Source organism: Conger conger, chromosome 3, assembly GCF_963514075.1.
Source record: "Conger conger chromosome 3, fConCon1.1, whole genome shotgun sequence".
Taxonomy (NCBI): domain Eukaryota; kingdom Metazoa; phylum Chordata; class Actinopteri; order Anguilliformes; family Congridae; genus Conger; species Conger conger.
In genome coordinates, this window is record NC_083762.1 from 42,021,299 (window position 1) to 42,046,760 (window position 25,462).

General features: G+C 42.9%; 1 protein-coding gene across 3 annotated transcripts in view; it reads right to left on the reverse strand.

The window, feature by feature from the left end:
* znf385b (zinc finger protein 385B) overlaps nucleotides 1–25,462 on the reverse strand; it is a 115,093-nt gene that overhangs the window by 33,727 nt on the left and 55,904 nt on the right. The window contains exon 1 of one of the 3 annotated variants that reach the window (XM_061235690.1): nucleotides 22,701–22,820. The exons of the other annotated variants lie outside the window; for them this stretch is intronic. The gene's annotated coding sequence lies outside the window, so the exon portion shown is untranslated. Of the gene's footprint in view, nucleotides 1–22,700; nucleotides 22,821–25,462 lie in introns of those variants that run through there. 3 annotated transcript variants of the gene reach the window in all.

Sequence of the window (25,462 nt, forward strand, 5' to 3'; positions counted from 1 at the left end):
GTCTACAATAAGATGAATCATGTATGGTGGCTCACATCGGTGGAAAATAACCAGATCTGCTAGAAATTGATGCAATATGTGAGATTGGATTTCCCTTTGCTAGCCTCGTGATAACCTATGCGTACGCACATGCAGAACTGCATCTAAATGATTTAGTGAATTGTGAAAAAATGAGAGGCACCATTAATTCTCCGAAGACTCTATGCAGCTTTCCGGACAGACGTTGGTTTCAGAATTTCAAACGCTGATGCTGCCAGTGCCTCGTTTCAAAGGAAGACTTCCGCTTATTAATGTTCAGACACAAAGATGAGGGAATGAAAAGCAATATTTCCCTCATTCTCCAGTGTAAAAATTAGACATTGCAGGACCAATTTTGGCCAGTCAGCAATGTCAATAAAGGGTGCTCACCTCTGGAATTCCTTGCCAATAGAAATAAAAAGCTATCACTAATATAAAGGATTTTATTGTGAAGGTCAAATGTTGGCTGAAACAAAAACAGAGCTGCTCACATTTTTAGTCATCATATCAAGTTAGCTTTTTATTAAATACTTTTCTACTAGCTTTTATTTGTAATATATAACACGCATGCATCCTTTTTTTTTGTAACAATGTGATATGTGTGTATGTATTTAACATCTGTTGAATGTTTGTATTCTTAGTGTGTATATTTTTTAACATCTTCCATTGAACACTTTCTGTCTTATTTTTAATATTTGTCTTTTCATAAAAAAGTCTAACTAGAGTTGGAAACTAGCAATAGCTGGAATCTCTGTACGCAGAACATCAGCTACATGAACCTGGTGTAAACTGGCAGTAATGATGCTATGTCTCTTGGCATTGTCCCTACACAAATAAACATTACAAAAATAAATAAATAAATCATCAACAGAGACATTGAGATTTAATTCCGGCACGCAAAAGGAAGGCAAAGTGGCACGACACTCGCTCTATGGTATGAAAATAAACCTTATTATATTATAGTGCTAAAAACATGACACATCAGCCATGGCCTTCATCAGAACAAAGGCAAGCAAAAGAGAGTAGCTCTGCAAAAGACTTTGGTTGTAGTAGAGCACCACAAACTTTATTCGGGTTGGTCACGATGAAACGTTGCACGTAGGCGTTATGTAAAAAGTAAAGTCTTGCTGGCAATCGCTCATTGTTTTTAATGACATTTTCCTCTACCGTACATGTGGCTGGCAGCCTGAATGGGCAGCAGCACACATCTGGCAACATTATCCCCAGGGGAAGGAAGGTTTCAGCCAACAAGACTGTCTTTGTACTTAAGTGAAAGGTGCCTGAAGTCTGTGTGTGCCAACTGCAGTGAATTTCTGTAAGTACTTCATTGCCAAGGTTGGACATCTTCAATGAGCCAGAAATAATTGCATTAATAGCAAGATATATGAAGAAAGAAGTGAGATACCACTTCACGCATTCACTGTAGTTCACTATTTATTCATTATTGTGCAATTTTGTGACATTCCGATTGAAAATTCATAGTAGTACACTATCATCAATTATTCAAAAAAATATTGTTTTTACTAAATATATAAATATATACTATATGTCCATATTACAGTTGGCTCTAGAATTATTGGCACCGCCGATAAATCTTCACAAAAAGCTGTAAACTAAAAAAATATAGTTACTGACATGAGCTTTATTTTCCAACATGTGTATTCATAAAGTATGCTTTGTTAATTATTTAATGGAATCAACCAAAGTCTTACATGTTTCTCTAACAAACGCTTATCTTACGAACACCAGTATGTGCAAAAACACAAGCTGACTTCTCCTGTTGGTCAAATCTAAAGAGCTTTCTTTCAGCTTTCCGTGTAACCAATTAAAACAGCTTTCTTATCCTTCATTTTGCTCTGTCGCTCTTATATAACATTGGAACGGCGTGCCAACTTCAATTTCCTGCGCTGTGATGAGGTTGGGTAAAAGTGGCCCCATCGCTATCTGTCAGACAACTGGGAGGAGGAGCTCGGGGAAATGGGCAACGTTTACCCATGAGTGTCTGTGATGAGGACATGCCCTGATGCTGTAGTAGAGTAAGTAGAGTCAGCCTGTAGTTTTCTACCATTTTTCTGCTGTGTGTTTTGTGTTTGTCATTTGGACAATGAAAGAGCCTACTAGCTGATACCGAGCTGATGATCATATTTAAAGAGACATTTCTTGAATATGGAATTTCTTGCATTCATGCTATCAATTATTTTGTACAGCAGCCAAAACAGATGGTCTGGCTGGCAATAGCTTGAGGTGGTAAAGATGGGAAACTGCAGAAATTCATTGTCTGCTGCCCCACCAAAACACGATCAGTGCTTCATTCTGGCAGGAACTTCCACCTGCCAATGTAATCAAGAAGAGGCCATGCAAAAACAACTAATAATCTCAGTCAGACTTTTATCAATGAAGCTGAGGCCTCAAAACAAAATGGCCATATCTCAGTGAATTTTCATCAGATCTTGACAAGAATTGACACGTTTCGAAGAGTACAATAAATGAAAGCATATAGCATAAACTGGTCAATAGGGGGCACTACAATTGCCAAAAAACTGTTTCCGGGTAATGGACTGACATATCATAAATTAGAGTGTCATGAAATTGAAGACATGGTCTTGAGCCAGTACCAGTTCAAAACCAAAATTTGGACATGATTGACAAATGTGGGAGTGGCTTATTGCATAATAACTAAATCTCCATTGGCATTTATATCTCAGACACTCAGTAGAAACTCAATTTAATTGTCAAGATGCTCAGTATTTCAGGCTCATCAAAGATACCAGACCTGATAGCAAGCAAGTATATCGTTTTTGAGCTATAATATACAAGTCAATGGTCTGTATTCACTTCCATTGTTTCCAACTTGGCCAATGAATACAATAGAAACTTCATTCAAACAAAAGGCTCAGCAAGACATGGTCATTAAGGCTACTATAGCTCAAAACAACCAAATATGCAGTTCATGAGCAATACAATACATGCAAGCCGATGTACTTTATTCACTTCTGTTATATTATATTACTCCTATGACATAAGATATAAGATAATTCAACTGCATAAGGAAGGTGACAGTCAAAAGTTCAAATCATTATTGCAAGATACAGACAAAATGGGACTTGTAGACCACTGGAACTATCACCATCACAAAGACAGTACTTAATGTTTTTATCTTTGAGATAAAAAACATGTGCCACTCTTCTGCCAGATCTGAAGAAATCCGCAGGGGTTTCTGTCAATCCTTCCACTGTGAGAAGACAAGTCAATGCTATGGGTCTGAAAGGACGTGTAGCTAAACAAAAAGCCACTCCTGAGAAAATGAAATAAACTAAAAGGAGTACATTTACACTAGTACAATGAAACAGGACAACTGGTTGCCTCAGTTGCCCAACAGTTTGTAGACACAATGTAGACACATTCTATCGCGCAAATGTTGCTGGGCGGTGTGTGTGTTGCTAGGCTACAATACTGCTACTGATTGATTTGACATTAACCATATCCACTAAAGTAGGACTGCACAACCTTGTTCCTGGAGATGTACCCTCTCCTGTAGTTTTTCACTCCAACGCGAACAAAGCACACCTCATTCAACAGCTAGAGATCTCCTTGAGCTGCCAATTAGTAGAATCAGGCATGCCTCATTAGGGTTTAAATGAAAACCTGCAGGACGGTAGATTGTGAGGAAGAGGGTTGGGTATTCTGAAAAGCACCATAACATCTCAGTGCTGTTTGCAAATACAATGCCAAAGTACCATTCCAGTTATTTTGAACAGCTCCACCCTGCTGAAATGAAAGCGTTCAATCAAGTCACTCTCTCCAGATAGTATGTTGAGAGGATTTGTCCGGTCCATCCAGGTAAACAGTGTTTCTCAATGTCTGTCCTTTAATAAAGCAAGTTGCTTACAAGTAGTGACACTGAAACTACAACAACGGTCGCAATCCGCCTGCCTCCACTCAAGTTTCACACCAGCCCGCCTGCATGGGACATTACCGCTGCAGTTTCAATATAGCAACTTATTTGCTCTGTAACTATTTCAACAGCTTTTATTCTCATCTCTTCTGGAATTTCCTTTGACCATGGCATAGTGTGGTCAAAGGACTACAGTATGACTACAGACTACAGTATGATGGTAATGTTCAATATGAGTGAGGTTTGGTTCAATAGGGCTAGCTGCAAGCCTGGCTGTGCTCAATAAGCTGTGAGTTTTATTATCAATTGCATTTAATTGGTTGATTGTGAAACTAAGGGGGCAATTATTTTTGAAATTTTTATAATTTTATAACCATTTATAATTTACCCCATGTGTCACAAAAATGTTTAAAGTTTGCGTAACAACTACTGAATCTTCACCGCTCATTCCTAATCCTTTGTTACCTCCCAGGAAGTTGCCCAGGATAAAAGTATGTAAAATGTAAATGTTAAAACCATACGGAGAAAGTTAAAAGAAATTCCACAGCCATTAACAAAAGCCACCACTATACAAAAACAGTGGAAAGCAAAAAAACATGAGTGGAAAAATTCTCATGGTCTGACACGGACAATTATTTTCCTTTCAGTCTGCTTACCTGGAAAGCCCTTAGAGACCAGGTCAGCCGAGCAACAGACAAGTCTTCCCAGAGTAAATTCTGCTCCTCCGTCCATTACAATACCAATGAAATAGCCACTTTATATTAGGAAAAGGTGACCACTGTCTGCACTGGGAGAGGAACTGTGCAGAATACCCAGAATACTTTCTTGTCACTGTGTAATATTGAGTGTAAGTTGAAATTTGCAGGGCAAACAGAGCACAATAGATTCTGCTTCATCGCAAAGTGTACTTTGCTCCCACTCCAACTGCAAAAGGGTGGAGTACTATTTGGTTAAAACCCTGAATAGAATTAAACCGCCACCTTGGCGGATCGTAGCTGGTCAGAGTAGCTTTTATTTTGCACGTGTGGAGCTGTATCTGTGTGGGTCTTGTCAGCAATATGAGCAAACAGTCTGGCACAGAGATCATGGTGAAGAAGCTGAACACAGAGCCGCTTTCGCTGTCAGCCATGCACAGTATGCACTGACACACATAGACACACACACACACACACACACACTCACACATACACACACAAGCACACACACATGTAAATGCGCACACACACGCACACACACCTTCCCTCCCTCCCTCCCTCCCCCAACACTCCCCCAATCTCCATTTCTGATTTACTCTTACTGACAGGCTGGATGGTTAAACACAGACAAACCTGTACTTGCTGAGGGCTTTGTGTCTGCATTTGTCTTTGCAGCAAGCTGTGAAGGGCCTGGACCTCCTGTGGCAAGAGCTACCACCACACAAACCCCCACACACCCCCGTCCACTGCCGACTCTCTGTTCTGATTGTGGGTGACATGGTCAAATCAAAGCAAGTGCAGCATGAAATTAGTCTTTTCCCAAAGGTTACCAAACAACTGCATCTGCGCGAGCAGCCTTATCTGTATGCAAATGTTCCTGAAACAGAGAGTGAGGCATGGGAATTGCTAGCCATCGGGGTTACATTTCAAAACTGTGAATTATGTAGACCTCAGTCACTTTGTTTTAATTCTACGGAAAGAATCCCCCACAGAAATGTGGCTGTTAAATGTTTGCCCGAGTCATCGGGGCACACAAAGTTTAATAGGAAAAATTCTGAAGAAAACGAAAATGAAGTAATGTGCAAGAGCCAAAATAGTTTGGTGTCAAGAGTCACGCTGCATGGTTGTGACTGACAGTTTCTCATACGGACACCAGAAAAAAGCCAGAAACACAATAATCTTTAAATGCCTTTTGACAAATAAGTTATTCATTTTCTTGCTGGTATCAACTAGGGCATTGCTGAGCAATGGCTTGACCTTCCAGGGTCACTCAAAACCATTCATCATAAATGAAATGAAATGAAGGAGAAGACAAAGGATATCAGTCAATGCGGATTTTCAGTGCGCTGCTACAGTAATCATAGAAATAGGAGAAATGGTGGGTAGAGCGACAGCTATTCAGAAGACAACAGCGAATAAACCAACAACACCACACAGAGCATGGGGCAAGCCAGTGAAAATACCATCCTGCCGCATGATTCAAACATAATTTTAATGTGCGTCATATCCTTCATCATTACTGCCAAACTGCGATTCTTTGTTCCACACCGATTAAACAATTTCACGCCTTCCCTCACAATGAGATTTGGAAATTTTCAGTAACAGTGCTACTCAAAACTCTAGCTTTGATATGACACGAGCTGAGGAACTGGGCAATGTTGATGAATGAAATCTAAGTCTAAGCCATTATTAATTGCAAAAAACTACATTTTAAGTGAAATGTTTGCATTTGCTGAAAGCCTCAAAAGACAGGAAATTAAATTGATCAACCCCAACATTAACATCAGCCTGCTCTCCATCAAGGTATCAGCACAGATCTCTGACAACTGCTAAAGCTGTGTATAATGCTTACTGTACATCATACATCATGTGCACCACTGGGCAGATTATGGATTCTTTCAGAGGTTTGAATCTTAAACAATGTTAGAGTAGTGCACTGTAAAGCCAATTTTGCATATTAAGGTTAAAGATACAATAGGTCATTTGGGACTTCTAACAGTCAAGAGAGGAATAGCAACAACAAACCACAACACTGTTTATCCCTCCCCCTTCTCTGTAAACGCGCTGGCATTGAAACGCCATTGGCTGTGGCAATTAGAACCAATTTTCAACCAATGAGCTTGAAGTACTGTACAGCTATATGATGTTTTGGTACAGAGTGCCGGCCAGTCAACTGCATCTTTTCAAACCCTAATTTAAGGACGATAAACACAGCCAGAGGGTGTGTCAATATGTCAGTGAGGCTTTTTCCAATCATAGCAAGGGATTTACAATGGTCTTGTTTCAATGTTTTAACACAAACATCTTACCTATTGTACCTTTAAAGGCAACTTTCGTTTCAGAAGTTACGGAAGTGCCAACCAACGGAAACGTAGTTTAATTAAGAACTCCCCAAAGCCTCCCAGAGGCGGAACGTGTGGTCAGGCAGCTCCAGGTCTGAGAATCCCCGCGCGGCACGGAGCAGGACGGCGGTGCGTCAGTCTTGTTTGCACAAGGCCGTGGGGAGCGCTATTCTGGAGCCGTGGGGCACAGAGCGGGGATGGAAAAGAGAGAAGAGGAAGAGTGTGCCACGCCCCACCCGTCATCATCGTCCTGGAGGTAGTGTGTGACAGAGCAGGGAGGCAGAGAGATTCCCCACGGTCTCTAATTCTCCCCGCTCGCCTGCTTAGGCGGAAGAGGCGACCTGTTGCCTCGCTGCTTAAGGCTCAGGTGCGCCTTCTCTTTAATCTACGTTATTAAACACGCAAGGAAACCTGCAGCTGAGACCTGGGGCTGTGGAAAATGTGAAGCAACAGGACAAATGTTTCCCAATATTGCACTTTATGTCTGTCGTGCAGACCATCTTTGCTCCAATTACAAACGCTCATACAGTAAATACACTATACAGTGGCCTCCAGAATTATTGGCACCCTTGATAAATATGAACACAAAAAAATAGTTACTGACATAAGTTTTAGTAGTGGTGCAATGGAAGGAAATACGTTTTTCAAATAAGGAATATATTTCCCAGAAGAACAGGTTTCACAATTGTTGGCAAACACCCCTGGCAAAAATGACAGCTGTGGGTCTTTTCCTATCATTTGTTCACTTCTTAGAATCATGGATATCCTTGGGTTTGCACTTATGGATCCCCTCTGTCCAGTTCAGACCACATGTTTTTAATGGGATTCAAGTCTGGAGACTGAGATGGCCATTGCAGAACATAGATGTTGTTTTCAATTAACCTTTATTATCAGTATTGTTATTAGTATTATTTTTATTATAATAGTTTATTTACAAGCTAACTTCAAGCTGACTGAATTTAACGCAATAAGCACACACAAAACCTTTCCTTAAATGCTGCATGTCAATCTAAACCACGTTAGAACACATTTCATTCAGCGAAATCGCTGGCGCTGATGTCAGATCTGACTACTTCCTGCGGGAAGAAGCCTCAGATGTGTTGGATTAAATGGAGCATGCAGTATCCCCCCAAGGGACAGCGGATTACATCCCTTCTGCAGAGGAGACCTCCTCCTCCTCCTCCTCCCCACGTGTCCCTGTATCTCCGAAACCTTTCCCCTCGATCGCACTGCGCTGGCTTCTCATCCGGGCACCTTATCTCTGCTGTAATCAGATCTGGGCTCCCAGATAAAGCCCGGTTAAACACTGCTATTTCCACAGATGCTAACATGTGGCACGCTTGAAACTGCAGCGACGGAAGCATAAGGTCGCCCCAAAGGGAAACTTATTGAAAAAGGTGACTCACTCTGCCTACATGGGGACATTTGCCCACACGGGAGCTATTTTAAGCGCAAGGTGTCTTAGAAAAATTGCATCTCTTACACAAGTCCTTTCCTGAATGGTGGGCATTTGTGTAAATAAAGTGAATGGGCCAAAACTTGTCAGAATAAACTATACAGAAACAATGTGCTCTGGTTTACCAAGTGTAATTAAATTGTCTCCAAAGGTTAATACATGTGAAACGAGCCAATTACTTACATTACAAAAGCCGATCAATATTTCCCAATCAATATTTGATTATTCTATCAAGGGGCTTAGCTCTATTAGCAATTTTAAAATGAGAATGACTCCAAAATGCTCATAATGGACTGTATTTAATGCAATTTATAGCCAGATAAAGCCACCAGGATATAATCAATTTCACTTCTCAAAAAATAAAGTGCTAAAATATGTGCCTCCTGCAGTATATCTGTATAATTTTGAATATGAAAATAAGAACTTACTGTATGACTAATAGGGGAAAAGAGCACAATAGGATAGCAGCTGGCATATTCCCAGTCTCCACAAAATGGCCTTCAGAAACACAACTTGGACAATAATCAAAGGACGATTAACTCATGGTATTTATAAAAAAATATTTTGATCCTCACAAATAGTAATCCTAATGCAGCCATTCCCATGATATCACAACAAAAGACTTCAGCTGTTCACCCATGCCTGTCCTAATGAGGAGTCCCCTTCCTTAAGCTTGCGGGTTATTTTAGCAGTATGAAGCGCTTCGGCTGTCTACCCTGACAAAGCCGTACTCAGGGCAGTCACTGTGACGCCCACACAATATACTTACACCCATAAACCACGACTGTAGCAACATCCAATAAAGTGCAAAATTACATTTAAATTCATGTTCTCCCGGTGCTTGGCTGGGATTGAAAGAGAAGAGGGTTATATTTCGGCTTTCAAAAGAACATGAATTTGTCCTTCAATTAAAATGATTAATTGATTTTAATGATTTTAATTGACGATACGGAAACTAAAACCGCAGATGTTACAGCTTGCTTTTCCTATGTTCTTGCTCTCATGCCATCAAAACGGATTCGCCTCAGGCACACAAAATCTGATAGGCCCAAAGCTAGAGCTATGGCATGTTTTGTTGGACCTACAATATCCATCACAATGTTCCCATTTGTCACACATGAAAAATGAGGATGAAGTGCACACTGCGATTGCTGCTCTAAGAAAAATTTTATTCACCACAAGAAAATGAAAATGTTTCTGCTCGCCCTGGGTATTCGCCCGAACTGAAATGAGAAAAGGTATCATAAATATAACACAAATATTTATTTGGATGTGCCTGTACTTTCTTTTTGTCCCATTTGTCATACAGCCTTTGGAATTAACTGGACTCACCCACGCCACAGTCTTGTGGAAGTGCTGTGCTCAGTCCCGATGTTATTCTTAGGATTATATATTACACTTAAGGTCAGTTTCATATTATTGTTTTGATTGTTTCCCCCTGTTGTTAGACATAGGTCTTGTGAGATGCATCTGACCCTCCTGCAGGGTCACGTGGTTTAGATGGAGCTCTGGTTGCTCGGATTCACTGAGGCTGGGAGTCATGTGAGGTGATGATGCATAGCTGGGTATGGAGTTGTCTAGAACAGGAGGGTTTTAGTCTGCAGGGTGAGGTGATGATGCATAGCTGGGTATGGAGTTGTCTAGAGCAGGAGGGTTTTAGTCTGCAGGGTGAGGTGATGATGCATAGCTGGGTATGGAGTTGTCTAGAACAGGAGGGTTTTAGTCTGCAGGGTGAGGTGATGATGCATAGCTGGGTATGGAGTTGTCTAGAGCAGGAGGGTTTTAGTCTGCAGGGTGAGGTGATGATGCATAGCTGGGTACGGAATTGTCTCGAACAGGAGGGTTTTAGTCCGCAGGGTGAGGTGACGATGCATAGCAGGAGGGTTTTAGTCCTCAGGGTGGGGTGAAAAAGCATAGCTGGGCATTGTGCCATCCATAACAGGGTTTTAGTCAGCAGGATGTTTCCTGAACTGTGACTCCTCTGGTTGATCAGGATAACTGTGGTCTACCTGCTCCTGCTGCCACTAGGGGTGTCAGATTCACAACTTATCCCACCCCACAAACAGAAGATGGTATTCATTCCAAACCAGTGGTCAAATTTGAAACAGACATTTATATTGTCCAGTCGGGATCTGAAGCTGGACCTGTACAAATAATAGCTGCTGCAGATGTGTAGACCTCCGGGTCAGTATCCGTAGATTTTAGCTAGAGGAGTGTTGCAAAAAATGTGCACTGCAGCAGCGGGACAGGAGCAGTCACAATTTTGTACTGAAAATTGAGGAAGCACTGAAAAATTCTACACTATCCCTTCATTAGATATTTATACTGTAGCTGCAGGTGACATACTTCATACTTCAGTAAGCTATATTACTATGTGAAACTCCATTTGCTCATTATTACTTTGGTGAATTCCTGATTATTTGAACAAATTATTGAACATATACAACAGGGTTTCACTGGTTCCATTCAGTGGAATGTAGCTTTATGTTACCGAAAAAATGGTATTGCAAAGTTCTTGAACCTTGGAGTGTTTTGTATACTTTCATGGTCTTTGTTTTACTACTTATTATGCATTGACTACATTGGAGTCATGTCATTTTATTGCATATTTTACCTTGTACTGTACAGTTGAGCAGTGGGAAAGTACTAAATAACTGCATAAAACATTACTACTGCTATTAATATGCATGAAAAACATGACGCATTCTGAGTGGGATGCAGCACTCTCTCCATTTGGGCTCCACAGTGTGTCCCAGTTGCTGAGGCCCCCATACTGAGAGCTGGGTGAGAGGAGGACAATCCAGCCAGGCCACATCATTGAGCCTAACCAGGGAGCATCTGTCCAGAAGACATTAGCATTTCATCTGTAATCATTGCTTATATTAAACGGTCAGCGATTTTGCTTTGACTTAAACTTTGAAGCTTTCAACACTTGGCAACAGGAATCTGGCACTTTAAAAGAATGAAATGCAGGGAATCCAACTGTCTAATCATGATTGGTGAGGTCAGAAACGTCAGACATACGAGACTTGGACCATAGGAACCTCCTGTTTTGTATCAGTGTTCAGATTGGTTAACTTGAGTGAGAGCTTATTTAATCTACTTTCAAATGCATAATTTGTCTGTTAAGGTTTCCATGATAGCCCAGCTACCATTCAGCCTCCATCTCAAAAATGTACAGGAACACTGATTGACTGCCTCAGCAATAATGCACGTTTTTATTAGACTGATGGTGTTGTTTTATTCTCAAAGTATCCATTATTTACAGATACTTTCCCAAAATTGTGTGCAGAAAAAAAACAACTCCATGGCTGGTGGATGGCTTTGAATAAAGCACCATGCTGTGGCAGCTCAAGGAATCTGGTCCCACAGGCTTGGATAGAATCCTGTCTGTGTCACTGTGGACTGTGGTCGGTAGCGATGCGGAATTAGCCATTGTGTTACCCAGGGTATGGGTGAGTTTGGTTGGTTTGGGGACCCCCGCTGATCAATCAAGTGCCCGAAGACTACATGTCAAAGTCACGTATGAAAGGGTACGACTCCACTCTATGTGAGTTTAGCCACACTAGTGTGAAAAGAAGCAGGCTTGTGACACCCTGCCTGTGTTCTAAACTGTATACTTAACATACCTCTTGTACTACATTGAGATGAAGATCTGCCTGAAATTTAGTATGAGTAATATGCTTGTAGTTTCAAACACAGCCCATGTATTTGCAGTTGCAGATAATTGAACATTCAAAATTGGATGGGAATTGGACATGTTCAACCCCACACTGGCTGCCAAGTTTATGAGGAAAAAAGACTGCATAGAATTAAATACTGCAAAATTCTGAACACTTAAAGATACCATATTGAAGATTACATAGAACACCATGGACATTTTAGTATAATTTTATTCGCACATACTTGTGTGTTCTCATTGCTTTTATCTACACTGCTGTAAAATCCACTTGACCAGCTTGAAGACTGAGCTGGTCAAGCTGGTCATAAACTGGTCTAGCTGGGTATGAGTAGGTCAACCTGCATAGCCAAGCAGGTCATAAAGTGGTCTAGCTGGGTATGAGTAGGTCAACCTGCATAGCCAAGCTGGTACTAAAGCTGGTCTAGCTGTATATGAGCTGGTCGGACCAGCTAGTGCTAGTAGCTTGTCTGAGCTAGTAGCTGGTTATCTACACTGCTGTAAAATCCACTTGACCAGCTTGAAGACTGAACTGGTCAAGCTGGTCATAAACTGGTCTAGCTGGGTATGAGTAGGTCAACCTGCATAGCCAAGCTGGTCATAAACTGGTCTAGCTGGGTATGAGTAGGTCAACCTGCATAGCCAAGCTGGTCATAAAGTGGTCTAGCTGGGTATGAGTAGGTCAACCTGCATAGCCAAGCTGGTCATAAAGTGGTCTAGCTGGGTATGAGTAGGTCAACCTGCATAGCCAAGCTGGTACTAAAGCTGGTCTAGCTGTATATGAGCTGGTCGGACCAGCTAGTGCTAGTAGCTTGTCTGAGCTAGTAGCTGGTTAACCAGCTACCGGCTGTTTCAAAACCTAGCTTGAGCTGTTTCTTCTCAGCAGAGTGCTACATGGCTCCTCCATCATATTTAAACTGGTAGCAACTTTCTGGAAGCAAACATTTCACCTAACACATTGTTATAATGAGACAGGGCCAGGCAAATCTGTACCGAATGCCATACAATCGATTTACATTCTCAAGGTGTACCTTGATATTTAGTGAACTCGTTGACAGCGGAGTGCTGCAGTCATGCATTTTCATCTATTTCGAGTAGATAGATGAAGTATGACAGCACTAATTACACATTCAGCAAGGAGAAGTGACATCCTGCTGGGAAAATTAATACTGTGCAAATTATGCGATGTGAAGTGGCACATAATTCCCACGAGACCGTATTGCAAGTTTGCAACTATTTTCCAGTCCACAGACAGCACAGTATTACAGGAGAGAGTGAACAGCAATCGATGGAGAAGGTGAAGGTGATTCTTGCAGGGAGAACGGATGCTGGGAGCAAGGAATCCAGCAATAGCCTGAGGGACCCTAGCTGACTAAGCCCACCTTACTGGAGGTGGCTGTGGCCAATTGCATGCCACCTCTGTGAACCCCCAGCGATGGCAGCTTGATGAAACGAACTTGCCTCAATCCTCTGAATGTGTTTATGCCCTGGTGTAAAATTCAGCTATGCCAGCTTGACCAGCTCGAATATTGAACTGGTCATGAAGCTGGTCTAGCTGGGTATGAGCTGGTTAACCAGCTAGTATTGTTAGCCTGTCTGAGCTGGTAGCTCGTTGACCAGTTATCAGCTGTTTCAAAACATAGCTTGAGCTGTTTTATTCAGCAGGGTGGTGAACTGCTTTACAGACAGAGCCACTTGGAGGTCTGTGAGAGTCTGGGTGTAGGCGGCCCTCCTGTGTTGGTGTTTCAGTGGGAGTGGGCGGCAGTGAGGGGGCATTGAAAAATAGAGGGGCACACACACATATACACAGCTGCTCCAGAGTAGGAGTGGGCGCTCAGAAAACCAGCATCATCTTTGCCACCTCCCTCTTGCTCTCTCTACCGAGCAGTAGGAGTATGAGGGGAGGCTGTGTTACTTTCTGACCTCCTCCGTGACTCAGTCCACCTGCGCAAGCTGTGGAGGAGGCAGTGGGAAGAGATCTGAGAACACGCAGCAGAGCTCGGGGGTGTGTGGAGATGCCCACGTTCGACACATCTGCAGAGATCCCAAAGCCGCATTCATTTCTGAAACATTGGAAGTAATCAGAAGACTGTTTTGCACACCGTGATGCAGCTCAAAGACATTGTGTTCCCTGCTCGTGTCTGGATAGCCTATTAGCTGAGACTGCAACGTTTGCCGAAAGTATGCGGTCTTAAAATTAGACGACTGAGTTAAAATATTTTCGGAAATAACTGTAGGCCTCCAAAACACTTGGGAGACTTACTGCAATAGAGAGATGTCATAAGTCTGGGGAAGGGTGGAGTGACAGAGGAGCCAAGGACATCCACAAAGATTTTAAAACAAAGACAATAGAACGGCAGTCGTATGTGTTAAATGCAGCGTGGAGGAAAAAAATCGATCTAATCTCCATCTTCACGCTCACATTTTACACTTACATCAGAGTTCTCCAGGGCTTGAGGCCCTCCTCACAGAATTCCCGGGGAAACGTGAGCCTCCATGCAGGCCGGTGCAATTGAAGTACAACAACCTTGAAAGTTCTGCAGGTGTGAACGCGTGGGAAGAAGAAAGGAATGATGACTGAGCTTTCATGTTCAAGTTCCCTCACAAGGACAAGCAGATAAAAAATGCTCAAGGGTCACCGCGACCAAAGGGCTGCCTCGGACCGCAGACGTTTGGTTGGGCGTTCTTAAGGGATGTTCCACTTCCAGCTTTGTCCCCATCAGATCACGTGCTTGCTACAAGCTTGTTTCCAGAAATTGCTATGGTGGAAAAATAGAAATCTGTTAAAAAGTGATGAAGTAATCCACCCCCCCCGCCCCCCAATACATAAACAGAATCTCAAAGCTGCAAAGCCATTATAGCTGCAGTGAGAAAAAAGTATTTACTGAAGAAAAGCTGCAATTTGTCAAATTTATTAAAGAAGCATTGTTCTTTATTTAAATCCTACCTGACATGGAGCGCAGCAACAGAGTTTGTGTAAATAGATTAAATACTGAATGAGACATGGCCTTTTTAGATATAAATAGCCTAAATGGGGCATGGCTAAAAAAAACAGACATCTACATGTTTCTCTTACTTAAGCACAGCAGAATTGCTATGAAGACCTCAAAGATTTTGCCCCCAGTACATTTCCATCGTATTGGAGATGACGGACTGCAGTGTGTGAACCAGAACAGTGTTTTAAAAAGGCAGGCTTACACTGCAGTCATGCACCAAAACTCTTTTTATGCACAGTCCTTATTGGCCCCCCTCAGTGTATTTGTGTCTGAAAGCGTCGTTCTCACAGTGGAAAGGACTATGCTTTTGTAAACTGATTTTTTTTTTTTGCCAGGAGCTGGTCTTCAGTTGTTCTAGATTTATAGTTTCCATGGAGACAAAGGAAAACCGTGACAAGATCCCCTCTCGGCGCAGAGCCTCCACACCCTACAGATGGTCTCAGAGAGCCTTTAGTGTTTGTTTTCTGCTATAAATGAATTGGAATGCTGACCAATAAGCCCCAGTACAGTGTGTAGCCCTCTCCCCCCTTCGGTTTAAAGCTCTGCACTGGTTTGTCTAAGAAAAACAAATGTTTGCTCAAACAGCGCCCTTAGCTTCCCTCTGTTTGATTTTAAAACCCCAGGGCCCCTTCTAACATGGTATAAAATTACTTCAGCTGAAGGTTTTACAAGACAGAATTCAGAATTACTGGAAGCATTACAGCCTCTGTGTGTGTGGGTTTGTGAGTTAAGTGACTGGCTTCACACCCAGATATACTTACTACTATTACTTCATCGAAGTAATAGGACCGAAGAAGCAGTGCGGCAGACCGCATATGAACAACATATGTACGGCCCGAGGACTTAAATGGCTTTCAGCGTAGTCTGAAATTCCTTTACATTTTCCTTTAAATAAACACCTTGTGTGATAGCGCCTGGGTTGTTGCTATGCTACGAACTCAGCATATATTAAAAGACATAACATAAGTCACCAGGACAAAGGCATATTTTTCACGAGGATAACACGACAATACGTTGCCAGATTAACAGATGTGCTTTCCCCCATTTATTCAACTTGGAGCCACTGTTGAATGAGCTTGGCTACAGTTACAGTCAGCGCAACAGCACATTAAATGTTTTGGGCAAAGAATCATGCATATCGCTGGAGTAATGATTACCATCGGTTGGATTTTACTCCAGATTAGGTCATATTCTGACAAATGTCCTGATAACATCCAATAATAAATGAAAAACAGACCCAGCTACACTGTAGAAGCACACTTTACATTACATTGCATTATTGGCATTTGGCAGACGCTTTTACCCAGATCGACGTACAACAAAGTGAAAGTACATACTCATAACCAGGGACAGGCGCGATGAAAGACCCTAGAGGGAAGTACAATTTTAAGTGCTAATAGTACAACAAAGATTAAAAAATAGGGTCTATTTGATTAATCTGATTAATGGATTATATTTATATCTAAAAACTGTTTTTATGCTGCACAACGCAAATATATGAACAATAAACAGCTTATCTAGCCAAAGAAAACTAGCAAAAAATAGCGTTATAATGCAAGTAAAAACAGTAGAACTACACTACATTCATGATGCAGCCAAACTCCAGTGTTGGACCAACATCTAGATGAAGCAGGTCCCAGGAGAGTGTTAAAGCAAGCAACAGCTTTGCGTTCTTCTCCTTTATCAATAATGCATCGCTTCTTCTCTCTGTATAATAAAATATGTTCAAGCTGTGTTTTAATATTTGATACGGTATACACTGAAATTATGAAACGTCATTATGTAAATGGTCCCTGAAAAAAACCCATTAGCCACTCAAATAACAAGACAAAGAATCTCCCATTAAACTTTAAATATGCGAGCGTGTGAAGTCGAGGTATGAGATTCACATTTAAATTTAGCACGCTGATGCTCTCGACACCCACGCGTTTTCCTGAACTCGTTGAACCCATAATTTCTTCCCTTTCATTTCTTTCATCCGAGCACATTTTGAGATGCACATGGACCCTCTGCTAAAGAAAGTAATAACTGTACCGAGATAGACCTAACACAAAAAGCCAGAGCTACACTGCACCGACTATGCCAATTGGGTTCAACCCAAAATTACATTTGACCAGCGAGCCAGCGTGGTATGAATGCAGGTCTCAGTGTTAGCGGGAAAGACTGCCTGGGTGTTCTTCTCAGACCAGTTTGGTATACTGACAGACATAGTTCAGTCCTTTCCCATCCAAACAGGCCAGAGCAGGGCAAGGATACCTTTCCATACACTCTGGGAACGCGGTCTTTCAGGTCCAGCTACTTTTTTCAAAGCGCCACATTTATGAGAAAGTAAGACGTTTCTCCACAGGTAGCAGGGCTAACGTGCTCATTTCACTATGAGACTTACAGAAGGTGTTTTTCCATCATACCCCCGGTACCTGGCTGCAGTGTTTTCACAACGCCTTTCAAATAGGACTTGGAGATCTGTCACATAAGTTATTCGTTGTTAGATAAAAACACTTTTGTTGTGCAGTCAAAGTCACCTTGAATGCTTGTTCCTCCCTTCAAAATGAAAATCGGATTCTAACATTTTTCAGCTGTGAAACAGGAACCTAATGGCAGGCTTTCACTTTCTTCAAAACACTGTATGCTTCCATTGCGCTTGAAATGAAAACCCGACATCTTGTTTTACAAGGTCTCAAGTCATTCAGTATTCATGCCATTACTCCATATTAGGTTGTTGTGTGTCCAATGCAGCTGTCTGCCCAACTGCATGGTAAGGTCAAACTTTCTGCTACTGTCCGTTTTAGAAATCAGTGCTTCACTAATTGCATGAAGTATCCGCAATAAATAATGTACAGCTGATATACAGCCAGATACAGCAGATCCAGGAGACAGCGCCATATTTCAGACTCACTGCCGCTCAGTACTTCCATAGCAATCAAAGTTTCATAAATAACAACAAAAAAAAAACTCAACCCTTGCGCCTACGGGCTCAAGATGTTCTTAGACTTAATCCGCTTCACTTTTTTAACCGCAGAACAGTGAATGAAGACGCGTTTACCCACAAGCACGGAAGCAACACGTTGTTGGGAGGCGTAGCGTGAGGTGTAATTAAATTTGTTTTCTTCACATTTTCTTATTTCGGCGCTTTTGGCGGCGCTCGCCTAAAGGCAGACGGGAGCGGGGAGGACTCAGGCGGGCCACAGACATCAGAGTCCCAGACAAACCTCTGCAGACCCGAGCATCTGTTTTCTCCTCTCGCTGCCGAGAGTGCTGGCAGACTTGAGAAGGCATTTTGATGAGTACGGCGCCCGAGAGGGTACTCGCACGCTTAAAGGAGATACTCCCTGAAATAACGCAAGGGCTGGTGCGCCCGCCTGCTGTGCTAACTGGGTCATTGCTTCTGATGGGGGGAGGGGGGGGGATGCTGGAGTGTGAATCAAAGTGATGGCGTCTGAATCGAGCTGAAATCTGTTTGCTTTCCCAGGCCTGGCTGTTGCTGGAGTGTCACTGGAGTGCTATTGCCTGAGCCAAGTCCTGTTTTGGGGTGAACGACTCCGCGGGACTGAACAGTCCGTGATCTTAAAAATGACTTTCCAAATGATTAAGTGTCTGATGTTGCTGTTGATGCCCTACCTGGTAGTATCAGGTGAAGCACCCTAAATTACTCCTTTAACATGTAAAAATATTAATGAGAAAAACAGTGCAGACATCCCCGTTCGGGGAAAATGCAGAGTGATGGAGAGATGGTCAGAGCAGCTCTGGAGACAGCGTCAAAGCAGACACGCGAGCATTAAGTCTGCTGTGTAATGCAGCCTTGGGTCGCTGCCCATTTTCAAAGGTTCGTCGCCAGACCCCCGGAGGCAGCTGACCTCGCAGCTCGACCACGTTGCTCATCGAGCTGTTTGCTTCCATTTCCAAACCCTGCTGTAAAATACAGCTATACCAGCTAGACCAGCTTGAAAATGGAACTGGTCAAGCTCACCATAAGCTGGTCTAGCTGGGCATGAGCTGGTCAACCAGCTAGTGCTGGTAGCTTGTCTGTTTCAAAGCATAGCTTGAGCAGTTTTTTCAGCAGGCTGGGCTTGAGCACACGGGCAGGTCTCGGGGGAGACGCAGTTGATCGGCTGGGGCTTCATTGCAGCGTGGTTTGCGGGGACGCTGGGCGTAAACACACAGCGAGTGGCTCTGCACGTGCTCACAGAGTGGGGGGAGGAACTTGATTCCCATGCCGCCTGCTCTGGTTTCTCACAGCCCCGGCTATGGCTCTCCATTTCCTACACTGTGTAGGACAGATATGAAACTGCACTTACTCGAGTTGCCTTACTTCATGAAACACTCCTGGCCTGTAACTACCATTCCCATAAGGGCAGAACACTGCATTTTAAACAGATCACATATCACAAACAACTGCACATGGACGGCAAGTGCTGGTAACAGACTCCTACAGACTCCTACAGACTCTTCAGGAGTTATTTTTAAGGAGAGTGGACAGTATTTTCTTTGCTTTGTTCAGACAAGGGAAAGCTGAGAGGGTTTCAGTTAGAGATGGGTGCTGCATGGGGGAAATTCAGTTTGAGTCAGCTTCCCTATGGACCATGTCTCACCAGTCAAGTGTTTAAAATGTTTACATTGTGCTCATTAGGGCTTGGCACATAACATTTAAAACATGTTCAAACTGTGAGGTAATTAAAGTTCAAACTCGGTTAACGGGAAACGGGGTAATTTACAGTTCAAGCTATGTTCATTATTCTGCCAGATAAAAGACACCTGCACAGAAATTCATTCTTGTGGGAACTCTCTACCATTAGAATATGTCATGCTATAGCAAGCCTTACAGTCTAATTTTCTTCACATGAAGTCAAAGTCCTGGCTTGACCCCAGTTATTCACAGAGGGATACCGTCAGTTATTATGCACTGCTTAGAGGGATTAGTAGCAGTTGTTACATGGCGGTAGGAGAGATGAGTATCGGGTTATGCCATATTTTGGCAGAACAAGAACAGAAGACAAGCTTCTGTCAACATGAGCAACTTGTTGCGCCGCCGTCCCGTGAATAGGACGTTCATGGAAACCCAATTCACAGTACACAGCTCTGTTCTCTCTCCAAATAGAATGGCTGTCAGTCGGCGTGTGTGTAATTGAGGAGATCGGCTTGGTTTTCCCTCTCCCCGCCCCTGAGCCGCTGATGTGATTTATATCGCAGGAACGCCGACGTCGTTAGGCGTCGTATCAGCGACTGCGGCCCGTCCCCTCTCCGGTTACAGATCTGCCGAACACGATCGTCCGACTCGGCCCTTCCGAGCATATTCACGCGTTACCAATGTAATAACACTCCAACCTTTCTCTGCTTACAACAAGGCGCAAACTAAGGAATAACTAAAAATACTCTGTACATATCAAGAATTCTTTCCATTGACAATAAACAGCACAGATGTTCCCAGCATTCTTACCCTATGCAACACATTTTCACTTAAGTTTTTGATGAGGGAGATCAGCTGGGTGTTAAGCAGGTGAAGTGTCCACACAACACTCAAGTCATCTCTTCCCATTTCTGCTGCTCAGTAGAACTGGTTGCGTGAATTTAGTTTGCCTCAAGGTACTTAATTAGCCAGATGCGGACAGCTAATCTACTATGTGTGAACACTAAAGAATCATAATTAACTGCTAAAAGTATGGGCAGCTCCCATGCTCATGAGTGGAGTCATAAATAACTTCCTTGGTTCTATTCTTTGGAAAGAGGCCACGGTAATCGGCACCAAAGGGCAGACTTCAGACACTTTTCAAAGAATTGTACCCAGGACTCAGTTAAACGTGTTGTGTGAGACGGACAGACACAGTTAAGATAAAACAGATGTGAAAGGTCAAGCCCACTTCATATTTCAGGTGTAGTAGTCTTGTTGCCACTGAATTAGCTGTGTTTGAAAAGTACACTTAGTGACCACAACTAGGTAGACCTGTAAACCAGCTTGTTAATGCAAATATCTAACCAGTCAATCACGTGGCAGCAGGTTAATGCACAAAAGCATGCAGGCATGCTCAAGATGTTAAGTTGTTATTCAGACCAAATGTCAGCATAAATGTGACTTTGACTGTGGAAGGATTGTTGGTGCCAGACGGGGAGGTTGGAGTATCTCAGAAACTGGTGATCTGTAGGGATTTTCACACACCAGTTTCACTAGCAGTAGAGTGTGTAGAAAATGGTGTGAAAACCTAAAAACATCAAGTGACGGGCAGTTCTATGGGCGAAAATACTTTGTTAATAGGAGAGGTCTAAGAAGAATGGCCAGGCTGGTTCAAACTGAAAGGAAGGCACCTTTAACTGAAATAACCATGCATTGCAACAGTGGTAAGCATAAGAGCATCTCTAAACACACAACACGTGAAACCTTAGTAGCAGTTGGGCTACAGCAGCAGAAGACCAATAAAAAAACAAGTAATAAATACCTACTAAAGTGGTTTCTGAGTGTATGTCTGTATGTATGTATGAAAAACAAAACCTTAAAATCGAACAACAGACTTTGTTTCATTGTAGCATTGAGTTTATGATGGGCTACGCTAACAAAAGTCCAGGGCAGGAACAGTTAGTTAAGAACCTTCCTGACAATTGCAGACATGCATGCTAGACACTTGTCAGCATTAAAGACAAGCTGAAATCGAAATTCCCGTTGTCCTCAATTTCAAATGTTCCACACAGTGGCACACATCCTCATTTGATGGCCCGCTCCTAATTTCACATCAGTCAAATTAACTCACCGCCCACTCGTGTATACGTCATATCGCAGAAGCTAGTGTTGCTCTAACTTCTGTTTCAGCTTGTCTTTAAGGCACTGAACAGGTTTGAGCTTGACAGTGTGGGAGGTGTCAGGACAAGAGTGTGGCACAACACTGCACTCTTATTTTGGTTAATAAGCTATTTCAAGAGAAACGGATACTTTTTAAGGTTCACTTCTGAGCAACCGTATGCTAAAAGACCAAAACCTGCTCTTTTTCACTGCACTAGTTTCATAGCAAATGAAAATCTTGAAAGCACATTGCTTTCCTGACCCACGTTAAAAAATGAAATATATTTTATTTATATATTTTTTCTGCAGGGGAGGTAGCTGCGCATGGTAGAGGAGAAAAACAAAAAAGCACAAGCAGTATATGACAGCATTCAGCCTCAATATCGAACAGTGCACACCCCTATAGAGGCAAACAGTTCACAGAGTCCGGCTCATATAGTCGATGGTGACAAATAAGGCGTATATAAAACCATTATAGATCCTACAAAATTTTTAACTGGATTAAAGCACAGTTCTTTTTACAGCAGTGTTAACTTTAAAAGATCATACCGCTGACAATCTTAACTGCTTCAAAGACCTGCAGAGTAAGAGGGCTTGCTGTTGCTCTTTTTTTGTTGAAAGAAACGCATGAGAATAGATGTCTGAACCTCTAATCATAAAAGCAATTTCACCACCAGCACTTGAATCTCATAAATTACACAGCACTAAATCAAAGCCTTTTATGTTTACTGAGAAAGTGCATCCTGTGCCAAGCCGAGCATAATAAATCCATCACCTTCACTAAACGGATCCTAGTACAGGGCGTTATGCAGCTCTAAAATCGCTAATGAACACCAGCGTGTAATCTCCGTACCTCAGGGGGGGTGGTTAAAACCTCAGGAATCTCTCAGCGTTGGTCTTGACAGGTTCCTTCACACATTAGAGATCAAAAAAACGCCGTACAGCGGGGGCAGCTTGTCCGGTCTCAAGTTGCCCTCGACTGAAATTCTCCTCTCTCTTTCCCTCCAGAGTTCTCTCTCACACATTCACTCCTGTCCTCTCCTGTTCACTTGCTTGTTCGCGCTCTCTCTCTTTCCCCCCCGCAGGCTCTCTCACTCACTCGCTCTCTCTCTCTAGCACTCAGTCAGTTAAAACACTTCAGTGGCATGAAATACAATCGAGTTGATTTCGCCAAAGCATGGATGTATTTCTCTCCCTCTCTCTACCCCCCACTCTCACTCACTCGCTCTGTTGTGAGAATTCAGAGCACATACTACGAACACCAGGCTATATCAGCTCTTCGCCGCCTCTCAAATAGAGTGGATGCACCCTTTTACACAGTGGAGCGATGCTGGTCAGATTACTAGCTGGGCCGTGGCATTCTGTCATTGCCGGTTAAACTGCAGCGGAATGCTGAGTGGAATGATCAGCCGTGTCAGGTGTAGCGTGACTGCTTAATCAAAATGCTCATGCTCTCCCTCAGCTAGAGGCCGTCCTGTAATACAATACCAGATAATCCCGGCAGGACCGGGTCCGGGGAGAAGCACCTGAGCTGACCCCAGGGCCGTCAGATCGCCACGCGAACTCCCGCCGACCAAAGACGCAGCCATTTTTTGGAAACGGCTAGTGAGTTTGCACAGAATAATGTCCAGTGTTAATTCCACACTAACAGTACACACAAGGGCAACTGGAACCATATGTACTCGATAAGAGTTGATTCATTGCTGAACATTCTACCCTGTGCGAACTAGATATGTTTCCCTGCTTCCCTGCTGTAAAATCCAGCTATGAGCAGTTTGAAATGCCAGCTGTTAAAAACATAGCTTTAGGTCAAACCGTGTTGAATATGGAGCTGGTCTGAGCTGGTCAACCAGCTTCCAGCTGTTTCCAGACCTAGCTTGAGCTGTTTTATTCAGCAGGGATCTGCAACTTTTCAGAGTGAAATGCTGACACGCTGACTAGCTGATTAGCTCTGATGGGGGTTACTACTATTCAGAGGTTGGTAAATTATATAGTCCAGCTGGTGTTAGATTAGTCCATTTATTAATGAGTTTAATTAAATGGGCATTATTGTATGTTGCTCTGGATAAGAGCCTCTGTGCAATGACTGAAATGTAATGTAAGGTAATGGGCAGTCCCACTGGCCTTGGCTACTCTGCAGGATGAGAATGCTGGCTTCATATAGACAGACCACTCAGCTGGCCCACGCAATAACGAGCACAGGTTAAAACGCGAAGCTTTTCATCTCACCCCGCTTTTGGGATGATAGATTTCTTAAATGCTGCAGTAAGTCGATCGTGTAAGTGGCCAGTTGGTGGATTGCACTAAAAAATGTTTAATGCTGAAGTATTTTATTAAAAAAAGTTTAAACAGATCATGTTTCAGTGCTAACCATCTACCTGCCATAAAGAAGCACATGGAAATGCTGATTATCATATTGATTTTTATTCTAATAAATACATGATGCAGGCGGCACGGATGGTGCAGTGGGTAGCACTGCCGCCGCACAGCAAGGAGGTCCTGGGTTCGAATCCCCGTCGGCCGGGGCCTCTCTGTGCGGAGTTTGCATGTTCTCCCCGTGTCTGCGTGGGTTTCCTCCGGGTACTCCGGTTTCCTCCCACAGTCCAAAGACATGCACGTTAGGCTGATTGGAGAGTCTAAATTGCCCGTAGGTATGAGTGTGTGAGTGAATGGTGTGTGTGCCCTGCGATAGACTGGCGACCTGTCCAGGGTGTATTCCTGCCTTTCGCCCAATGTATGCTGGGATAGGCTCCGGCCCCCCTGCGACCCTGATCAGGATAAGCGGGTTCAGATAATGGATGGATAGATGGAAATACATGATGCCTGACTATGTATGATGGCTTACAAAAGTATTCACCCTTGTCCAAACATTGATTAAATATAGAACAACTGAGAAGAGATATTACAATTTCTGAATGTGACACCATACTGTAATCAATCACTTAAGAATGTGAATCCTTTATTGACTGGAATCCCCTTACTTTTCTGTACCCTTCATTTTAAATAGGCCACTCTAATTATGTAGCTATAAATCTTTGTTTTAAACTAATGTTCAGCTTTGCATTCCGACAAAAGCAGTTTATTTGCGTCCACTTTGAAACAGCCTCATTGGACTGTGTGAATAAGTCCAGGGCCTGCTCGTGCTACTGTAGTCACTGCCAGATTCAAACATCATATCTGGCAAGTGGGGAGGGCAAAGCTCCTGACCTGAGAATAAGAGAGAGCCATGCCATGGCAGATAACGGAAAATAACTGTCTCGGCTATCTCCGTGTGACAGTTGGGATTACAACAGACAATAAACGGGTGCTAAAGCGGAGGAGACAACGCACCGCTGGATTTAAACGATGGGGGAAACAGTCAGCGGTTCTATAGGCTCTTCTTAGGCACCATGTGGGTTACTCCATGCTGGTGTCAGTGACAGATGGTAGCGCTAATATGATGTCAGCACTGAGAGCAACTGCAAAGCCAAGCTGTGTCACACTCATGCTTAGCACGGAGCCTCACACTACACTGAGCAAAAATCTTACTGAGCAGTATGTTTTCAGCTCGAGGTTGCCAAGCCCAAGAATAATCCACTCAAAAAGATACAGAGAGGCAGCCTCATGAATAATCCA